Source organism: Symsagittifera roscoffensis, chromosome 5, assembly GCF_963678635.1.
Source record: "Symsagittifera roscoffensis chromosome 5, txSymRosc1.1, whole genome shotgun sequence".
NCBI lineage: Eukaryota > Metazoa > Xenacoelomorpha > Acoela > Convolutidae > Symsagittifera > Symsagittifera roscoffensis.
In genome coordinates this window covers 14050729-14061631 of record NC_087066.1, presented here as the reverse complement: position 1 = coordinate 14061631, position 10903 = coordinate 14050729, and the positions used below count along the sequence as shown (strand labels likewise).

The following is a 10903-nucleotide window of genomic DNA, read 5'->3' as shown; positions in this document are numbered from 1 at the left end:
AAGAGGCTGACAATTTTTTCGCAGACAAACGCAATAAAAAAACTGCAATAAAGGAACGAATATAACTGCAAATTACAGTCACGAGACATACAGTCACGGGACATAGAAGTTGCAACTTTTTGATTTGAACGAGAAAAGGAACGAAATACTTTGTCTTCACGTTTTGTTCGTTTTCTCTGCAACTATTTAAGATACAGGATTTATATTTTGAAAAAAATAGATGAAATTATGTTAAAATGCTTAACAGGGTCGAAAATTGACAAATATTGCTTTGAGGGCGTAACTAACTTTACTAACTATGCGTAACTAGTTATCATAACTAAAAAATTTATAGGTTTTCTTGCCGTGGAAACAACCTCACAAACAATGTAAGGAATTCGAATTCCTTGCACTGTTTGTGAGGTTGTTTCCTTAGCAATAAAGTCTGTGAAATTATTTATTATAAGCTGGCTAATTTACGCCATCAAAACACGATTTTTCATTTTTTTGGCCCGGTTAAGGCTTTCAAATATTTTCATCTACCTTTTGTCAAAATTTGAATCCTGTATCTTACATAGTTGCAGAAAAAACAAATAAAACATGAAGAAAATTCAAAATTTCAAACAATTAAATGAACAAACTTTCACGTTTTTGCCGTTTCTTATGTAGAATTAGGGGATCTTCTCTTTGCGAAGCTGTCCCTTTGGCAGTGAATTCAGCGGGGAGACCGAGAGTCACTACTTTCTACAATCACGAAAGGGTTATTTTGGAGGCAACAATTCTGTATTGTATTAGTTGCTTGCCCCTCTGTGTATTGCTCTTCGGCTCTCTTGTCCCGTCTACTTGATACAATCACAAGGGTTTCCAGTGATAAGTAATTTAGATTATTATATGTCCCATTACAGAAGGCTCTGAGTGGCCAGGATATAATCTAAATTCAAGTCAAAGGGAAGGGTCTGCGGTTTATCGCTCAAATTGCCTAATTGCGATTAATTTCCAACTAACTACGCTAATACTAACTATTCTCTCTCTTTAGAGAATCTCTGATGAGAACTAATTATTACTGGTCTCTTACTCCGAGAACCAACTATTCGATTCACTCGCAATGATTCTTCTGGTTCTTACAGGCTCTCCGGTACCCTCCAATTCCTTATATTTCTTAGCAATTAGTTTTAGTTAAGTCACGCCATTCTCTATCAGTCCTGACATCCGCCTAAATCTTCCGACCGCACATGTTTTTAGGCTATATCCCTCCTCCTGTCAACTCTGCCACGTGCCAACTTCGATTTCTTTTATCAATCTTTTCACACTTATTAGATACCCGGTATGCGGTAGCTGTCACAATTTAACCAAGCAAACAAAGGTCATAAGATTCTAATCAACCAATTCCTGAACTCTGTGAACTTCAGCTCTCGAGTTCAACTCAACCTCCAAGCCATGCTATGTTTACTCAGTAATCCTCTCAAGGTCTTTATTTTAATTATCCCGTTAACGTTCCGACCTCCCCAGGATAGGGCGTGACCCTTTTCATGGGTAGCTAATTCATTTCAAGCATCTAAAAATTCTATCTGTACTCTAATCCAATCCCAACGTTCTAGCTATTAGGGGAACGTAGTTCATCTATTAGGGGTCAAATTAAACCACAAAGTCACCTCCGGGAAGCCAAGTAAATTCTCCGTCCGTTCATACTATTTAGGAAACTTAACTCTCATGCTACGGTCCTATTAATATCAATTTCCTCTGGGACTACTTTTCTTTTAGTCTAGTTGAATTGCTATTAATAGATCACTCGCCAAGCTAAACTGAACCCATTGTTTACCAAGTACACTTTAAAATAAACCCTCTACTCCGAGGTTGCAATGTAAAAGCTATATCTCTAACAGCTTCTGCCCTAGTTCCCAAAGTATGAGTTTTCCCCCATTTTTTAGCAGAGTGACCCAGGGGTTGGACTGGGAAATACGCCACTTGCCGGTGTTAATATTGGGGCTCTCCATGCAAGTTTGGGGACAAAATGCCCAAAGGTCAACTTAAGGTCACTCAGGGGTCAACCGGGGTCAAACTTCCATATTTGGGTTCAGAATCCCATGGGGGCCCTAACTACCACGTTTCATCATATCCCGTTAATACTTCCCAAGTTATCCCATTTCTAAGGTCCATTATCACTATTCCCGGGGAAAAGCTTTTAACACCCGAAGGAGTCACCGGAGGGGTTTCAATCACAAGGGGTCTTTTTTCGGGGATGAGTTGTAGTATCTGATGCCGTCATAGAATCGATATGTCCTCGCTCATTATTTTGCGTAAATTGCCTATTTCCGATCTAAGGGTTTGTTTTTCCAAGTGCTAATAGCTTCCGGCCCTTGTAAATTATAATACAAGATGTAAATTATAATACAAGATGTATCTTGCCACTACCTATCATCCCTCCAAGATTCAGCTCCCTGCGATCATTGGAGGCCGAGAAACGACTTCTGGAAGTTAGGGGTGGGTTTGATTACTTAGGGCATAAAACCGGAAGTGGGAATCTGAGGGGTCTGGGTTTTCAAACTTGCGCTCCCCTTAACTAGGCCAACAATATACTAAAATTTGAGCCCAACACCGCCGCTAGTTTCCGAGTTCTGATAGGGCCATTTACACTTCCGGGTACCGTTATCACTTAGCCCCAAGAGTCTGAGGGGTCCCATTTTTTGTATGCCCGGGCCAAATCATCTCTAGCATCGCTCCTCTGAATTTCATAACATTAGCTTTCTTAGTTCCGATTTGGAGGGGGGGGGCTTGCAGATTTCACTCCCCCTGCAATTTCCACCATAGGAGGGACTATATCTTCGAAAATTTAAACTTATTTTGGGTATTACTATTTGTTTACTTCACTACTTATCGGAAAAATTGTTTTAAATGTAAGTACGATTATTCCTGTCCTATGCAATATTCATCAGGACGACTTACATCATCAGAGGGGTTATCTGGAACTGGAACGTTCCACTAATCGCAAGTATCACACCGATAATTTACGGGAAGCTGCCTTCTTTTTGTGTGCAAATTGCGAGGAATGCTCGAAGCGGCGGGCGATTTTATTAAGTGACGGTCCTTTGAAGCACCTTAGCTTGAGAATCCGCCGCCAGTTATGCGAGCGGTTGGTTTTGACCATGGGTAAAGCCCCCGTCCACAATGAAGACTGCGGAACAATAATTCCCGCTACGCACGAGCCAATTGAAGTCGAGCGTGCCCGCCCTAAATCGAGTTGTTTTCTGGACTGTTTACATTATCTGCTCACTGGAAAACACGCCGTTTCCATTCAGCTCCAGAAAACTTTCAGAGAACAACAGTGGAAACTGCAATCGCTATTCCAATCGTTTTATTACTCACCCTTTGACCCGAGTTTATCGTTATTGGACCGAGGAGTTCTCGAGTCGGATTTACATATTCTGGCGGAATTCCTCGGTGTGCATTTTTACGAATATCGGGACAAAGAAGAAAGCCCCCGGTGGAATTACGTCGCGGGGCACAAACGCGGTCGGGGTGGCGCTGAGGCAATCTACCTGTACTACCGCGTCCAGACAGAGGGGCCTCAAAAAGGGGAGGGACATTCAGCATTAATTACGGGGATGAGGCCAAGAGCTTCTTAGGTAAGCCTAGAATTTCGTATTTTTGCCGTTTCTTTTGTAGAATTAGGGGATCTTCGCTTTGCAAAGCTGTCCCTTTGGCAGTGAATTCAGCGGGGCGACCGAGATTCACAACTTTCTACAATCCCGAAAGGGTTATTTTGGAGGCAACAATTCTGTATTGTATTAGTTGCTTGCCCCTCTGTGCATTGCTCTTCGGCTCTCTTGTCCCTTCTACTCGATACAATCACAAGGGTTTCCAATGATAAATTATTTTAGATTATTATATGTCCCATTACAGAAGGCTCTGAGTGGCCAGGATATAATCTAAATTCAAGTCAAAGGGAAGGGTCTGCAATTTATCGGTCAAATTGCCTAATTGCAATTAATTTCCAACTAACTAGGCAATACTAACTATTCTCTCTCTCTCTAGAGAATCTCTGATGAGAACTAATTTTTACTGGTCTCCTACTCCGAGAACCAACTATTCGATTCACTCGCAATAATTCTTCTGGTTCTTACAGGCTCTCCGGTACCCCCCAATTCCTTATATATTTCTTAGCACTTAGTTTTAGTTAGGTCACGCCATTCTCTATCAGTCCTGACATCCGCCTAAATCTTCCGACCGCACATGCTTTTAGGCTATATCCCTCCTCCTGTCAACTCTACCACGTGCCAACTTTGGTTTCTTTTATCAATCTTTTCACACTTGTTAGATACCCGGTATGCGGTAGCTGTCACACTTTGACCAAGCAAACAAAGGTCATACGATTCTAATCAACCAATTCCTGAACTCTGTGAACTTCAGCTCTCGAGTTCAACTAACTCAACCTCCAAGCCAAGCTATGTTTACTCAGTATTCCTCTCAAGGTCTTTTTTTTAATTATCCAGTTAACGTTCCGAACTCCCCAGGATAGGGCGTGACCCTTTTCATGGGTAGCTAATTCATTTCAAGCATCTAAAATTTCAATCTGTACTCTATTCCAATCCCGACGTTCTAGCTATTAGGGGAACGTAGTTCGTCTATTAGGGGTCAAACTAAACCACAAAGTCACCTCCGGGAAGCCAAGTAAATTCCCCTTCCGTTCATACTATTTAGGAAACTTAACTCTCATGCTACGGTCCTATTAATATCAATTTCCTCTGGGACTCTTTTCTTTTAGTTTAGTTGAATTGCTATTAATAGATCACTCGCCAAGTTAAACTGAACCCATTGTTTACCAAATCCACTTTAAATTAAACCCTCTACTCCGAGGTTGCAATGTAAAAGCTATATATCTAAAAGATTCTGCCCTAGTTCCCAATATATAAGTTTTCCCCCAATTTTTAGCAGAGTGACCCATTTCCAGGGGTTGGGCTGGGAAATACGCCACTTTCCGGTGTTAATATTGGGGCTCTCCATGCAAGTTTGGGCCAAAACGCCCAAAGGTCAACTTAAGGTCACTCAGGGGTCAACCGGGGTCAAACTTCCATATTTGGGTTCAGAATCCCATGGAGGCCCTAACTACCACGTTTCATCATATCCCGTTAATACTTCCCAAGTTATCCCATTTCTAAGGTCCATTATCACTATTCCCGGGGAAAAGCATTTAACACCCGAAGGAGTCACCCGAGGGGTTTCAATCACAAGGGGTCTTTTTTCGGGGATGAGTTGTAGTATCTGATGCCGTCATAGAATCGATATGCCCTCGCTCATTGTTTTGCGTAAATTGCCTATTTCCGATCTAAGGGTTTGTTTTTCCAAGTGCTAATAGCTTCCGGCCCAGCCGCCCGAATTGGTTCAAATTATAATACAAGATGTATCTTGCCATTACCTATCATCCCTCCAAGATTCAGCTCCCTGCAATCATTGGAGGCCGAGAAACGACTTCCGGAAGTTAGGGGTGGGTTTGATTACTTAGGGCATAAAACCGGAAGTGGGAATCTGAGGGGTCTGGGTTTTCAAACTTGCGCTCCCCTTAACTAGGCCAACAATATACTAAAATTTGAGCCCAACACCGCCGCTAGTTTCCGAGTTCTGATAGGGCCATTTACACTTCCGGGGACCGTTATCACTTGGCCCCAAGGGTCTGAGGGGTCCCATTTTTTGTATGCCCGGGCCAAATCATCTCTAGCATCGCTCCTCTGAATTTCATAACATTAGCTTTCTTAGTTCCGATTTGGGGGGGGGGGGGTTGCAGATCTTAACCCCCCCTGCGTTTTCCACCATAGGAGGGACTATATCTTCGAAGATTCAAACTTATTTTGGGTATGACTATTTGTTTACTTCACTACTTATCGTATCGACTTGTCAATACCAAGCTACGTAGCATTCATTAGCTCTCACATAATACCACGTAAATCGATAGCCTTCAGTTATGCAGTACGAAACTTACAAATCTATCATCGAATACCACAAGGATATACCCGAGGGTAGGGATGTTATCCCTCCTTGTTTAAGTAAGGTAGAGAAGGCAACGTTTCATTGTAAAGCTTCCCTCTTTTCCTTTAAAATGCAAAACTTGTACCGGAACGGAAAAATTGTTTTAAATGTAAGTACGATTATTCCTGACCTACGCAATATTCATCAGGACGACTTACATCATCAAAGGGGTTATCTGGAACTGGAACGTTCCGCTAATCGCAAGTATCACACCGATAACTTACGGGAAGCTGCCCTCTTTGTGTGTGCAAATTGCGACGAATGCTCGAAGCGGCGGACCATGGGTAAAGCCCCCGTCCACACTGAAGACTGCGGAACAATAATTCCCGCTACGCACGAGCCAATTGAAGTCGAGTGTGCCCGCCCTAAATCGAGTTGTTTTCTGGACTGTTTACATTATCTGCTCACCGGAAAACACGCCGTTTCCATTCAGCTCCAGAAAACTCTCAGAGGACAACAGCGGAAACAGCACCCTTACTCACCCTTTGACCCGAGTTTATCGTTATTGGACCGAGGATTTCTCGAGTCGGATTTACATATTCTGGCGGAATTCCTCGGTGTGCATTTTTACGAATATCGGGACAAAGAAGAAGGCCCCCGGTGGAATTACGTCGCGGGGCACAAACGCGGTCGGGGTGGCGCTGAGGCAATCTACCTGTACTACCGCGTCCAGACAGAGGGGCCTCAAAAAGGGGAGGGACATTCAGCATTAATTACGGGGATGAGGCCAAGAGCTTCTTAGGTAAGCCTAGAATTTCATATTCTACATCTTACAAGAAATTCGGCGTTGAAATTTTGACACAGAATGGTTGAAATTGATTAATAGAATATAGACGGACGAAAAAAACCGCTGTTTTCAAAGAGTCGTTTGACCATTTAATTAGACAGTGCCAGCTGTTCTGAGTGAAAAAAAAATCCCCTTAAGTAACAGAATCATTTTGAACCTCTGCACTTAAAGTTTGTTGCTGGAAAGCTAAAGGTCTAAACCAGACCTCCTATAAACTTCCCTTCACATAAAAAAGAACTGAAAATGTTGATCAATTCTTAGACAAAGCTGCCTGAAAATTCAGCACCTGATTTAGTAAAATTGAGTTAGGACCGATGTGGTTAACTCATAGAGTAATTTCGGATAGGGTACACGGTCTGCTCGTCACGCTATCTTATTTTCGGCCGGATAGTTTCGTGCAACTTCTTAGTCTAATACCGATCCTAATCTTACTCTTATACTATCTTGTCTCAGGTTGTTTAACTAGTCTCTGCTAGGCTCAATAGATCTAGGGTATACTGGTTTATTGCGGCTGCTGAAGTTCTCTTGGAGAGGCAACTAATTTCTACGTTAAATTCAAATCTCTCTGGTGCTGAAATTACAAGTAATTTCAGCACTTACAAATAAGTGGGTTGTTAGTTAGATGGATCATGATTGGTTAATATTAAATACTTTACAGTGGTAAAATATCTAATTTATCCAATCATAATATGTAGTTTAGATCAGGTTCCACCCATCCGCGTTTTACAGAGTTTTTTAGAATTGTCTTTCTGCAATTCAAAGGATGGATGATGGACGTTGGTATTTGGCGAACATCATATTTTTATCCGGTTTTTTTTGTTAGAGAAGTTCCAGGACGCTGGAATGATGGATATCAATCGTTGTGTCTTCTTGTGACAACGACTGTGTTTCCCAACGAAATTAATCTGATTTCAGAATGGTTTGCTATGACGGGTTTTTCTGTTTCATGTAGAGAACTTCTTTTGTGTTCGACCTCGTCTGGGAATGGCGTGGAGATTGTGCGTGGAGGGGATGCCTTGTTACTCGGATCTGTACGTATACTTGAACATCGAGGTGGTCATTGGTCTACTTCAATGAAGTCCTTTTCTGCGAAGTCAAGTCGTACTCTAAATCCTTTAAGTTGTGATTGTGGACGGCATATTGGTTGTGGTTGGCCATTCTTTTTCGAGTGTAGTGGGGTCATTTTGTCTTTGGATGTTCGTCTTTGTTGTTGTATGCTGATCTATATACTGCAAGGTATAATTTACATTTTTATAAAATGTTTATTAGTTCAGTGTTTTAATTATGATTTTGGTTAGTTGTTTTCACAAAAGCATTTGTTTTAGTTCGGTTATTTTGAAGAGTTACTCACACTTGAGTACCTCTTATTAAAAATAGAAGTGTGGTCACAAAGCGTGGATGTAGCGCGGTGGGTTAGGCCGGCTATAGAGCATGCTCAGGACGTCCTCTCTGGTGGGTTAGGCCAGGAGTGGGAGTATGATTTCGTGCGGTTTCTGTGAGAGATCCTGTTATGTGATAACGTTTTATGTCGGGTTTGTGGTGGTTTTTCTTATGTTTCGTTGGTTGTGTCCTTTTTTCAAAAATCAAAATTTTTTTGTATGGGTTTGTCTTTCGACTTTTTTTGTGTTTTATTATTTCTTTCTTAGACTTCATAATAGTCTTCAAAAGAATAAATTATCCAGTTTTAAACTGGGTTAATCCGGTTTGGGTACCGTTGGTTTTCTTTTTTTAGTCATGCTGTTATTCTATGTTTTGTGGTGTATAGTAAGCTGCGTTGGTTAGTTTTGTTTAGTATATAATTCCTTTCCAACCGGGTTAAAGGAAAGTGTGAAACTTGTTATCGTGTGTTAGAGTTGTTGAGTGTGAAAACTTGAAACTGAAATTCATTATTTAAACAATTCTTCGTGGGCGAGCTGTGCGAGTTTGGATAGAATTCTTGTGCGAATGAATGAAAATATCAAAAGGTTAGTACTGCATTTTCGTCTTATCAATTTACTACATAGAATTTTAATTTTACTGCTAGTTTTTGGGAAAATTTAAGTTACAAATTTTCATCATTACTCTATTTACTGCTTTTGGGGAAACAATTTATAAATTAATTTACTACATTGGTATGAATTTTATTATATTTATTTAGTGCAAAATATTAATAGAGTTGAGAAGAATTTTAACAAGTTTTCTATTTTTTATTTTTATTTTCTGTTTTTTTTGCAGATGATCGTGGGATGAAGATTAAAAATCTAAATGAGACATGAATAAAGAATGGTTAGTTTTTAATTTAAATTTATTAGTGAAGAATATGTATAAATCATACTTACCTGTTAGTCGTCGGGGAAAAAACCGTGGGGGAAGATGTCGTGTATTATGTCGTAATTTGTTAGTAATTTTGCTAGTATGCGAATGATGTTTTTAGTTTGAAGCAGTGGATAAAGCAATTGAAGCGCTTTAATAGTTTTTAGTTCTTCAGTGCCTACTGCAAACTCATAAGGTGTGTTTTGAATGAGGTTATATAATTTGTGATTGTATTTAGTGTTGTGGATGAATTCTAATATTGGGATTTCTATAGGTTGAATAAATTCATGTGGGATAAGGAAGGGTCTGGATTCTTCTGCGTTAAGGGTCTTCGTGATGGGACAAAAAATATACATTTGGGTTATGGGATCATAATTGCGGAGGATACCGTGAAGGTTAGTATCTTTGATGCAATATATGAAATTTAGAAAAAATGGTGAAGTGTATTTAGAGTTAATAAACTGAAATCTGTGGTGTGGTTGTCTTGATGGAGTGTGTAGATCAAAATGATTTTGTATGAAACGATAAAATGTATATGTGTGGGTTTGTTTAGTGCGTAATATAATGTCGTGTGAGCAGTGCAAATCGCGTTCATGTGGTGCAAGGAAGTTGAAGGTTAGTGAAAATAATTGAAATTTTTCTTTAAAATTTTCGTAAGCTTGCATGTCGGTTAGTGCTTCAGAAATGACGTGGTCGAATTTGCGATCAAATATATTGAGTGTAAATACATATGGTGTTTTGATGAAAAACATTTCTGTGATTTGTGGATTAGCGAAACGATCATCATCTAAAAATTGGTCTTGGTTAGTTCGGATGATGTTATGATCGTAATATTCTAGCGTGTATTCGTTAGCTCGGGGTGCAGTGAATGTTTTTAATGACTTTTTATATCCTATGTAAGTAAATTGTCGATGTGTTAGTGGTGTGGTGAGTCGGTATAGCATATCTTGATTTCTTTCTATATTGATATGAGTATTAGATAATGGTAGGCAAAAGGGATTAGTAAAATGATAATATGATGTCCAATGAAGTGTAGGCGTTAAAACATGTTCATCTACAAAACTACGTGTGTCGTTAGTGTCATGAGGAGTGTTCAAAGTATATTGTGGAAATGAAGGTAAGGTGATTGCTAGAAAATCTTTTGTGTTAATGTGATTTGGGTGATTAATATATTCACGGGCTGTTCCTGGTTTTGTTGGAAATGGATGGTTTGGGAATTTTCTTTTGAAAGTGCGATAAGCTCTATTAGTGCTATTTGATGATTCGGTGGATGTGGATGATTGTGCTAATGATGCGGTATAAGCTGAAGAGGGTGTAGGGGTAGGTGGGTTTGATGATTCTATTGTGGAAGAAATCTGATTTATAGTGGGGGTGTCAAGGTGTATTGGTTGTTGCTGTAGGGTGATAAAATTATCTAGTTCCTGGGAGATTTGGGGAATATCTGGAGAATTGGATGATCGGTGTGAATGAAATGAAGAGTAGGTTGGGGTGAATTGCGAAGCGTAAGAGGGTGTAGAAATAGATGGCAGTTGGTTACTTGGTGGGATTGGTTGAAAAGGGGTGTTGAAAAAATTGAGGAGTTGGTTTGGAAATTATTGGATGGAGATGGTTCAGAGTCTGCAAATTCATCAGGGTTTCAATATTAGGGTTATTGAGTTGTGAAATGGAGTATAAAACTGAAATATTTGAATTAGTGTCTGAATTCATGCCTGATGTTATATTACTGGTTGGGAAATCGGGTGGCGGGAAAGCAAAAAGTGGAATTATTGTAATTGAGGTGTTGAGGTTGGTTGGATGGGAATTTGAGCGGTGTAGGGATCCAAG

The 10903-nt window shown here is 40.1% G+C and overlaps 1 protein-coding gene across 2 annotated transcripts in view; it reads left to right on the top strand.

Moving 5' to 3' along the window:
* LOC134845502 (plastin-3-like) overlaps nt 1-10903 on the top strand; it is a 410042-nt gene that overhangs the window by 226667 nt on the left and 172472 nt on the right. The gene's annotated exons all lie outside the window — the stretch shown is intronic.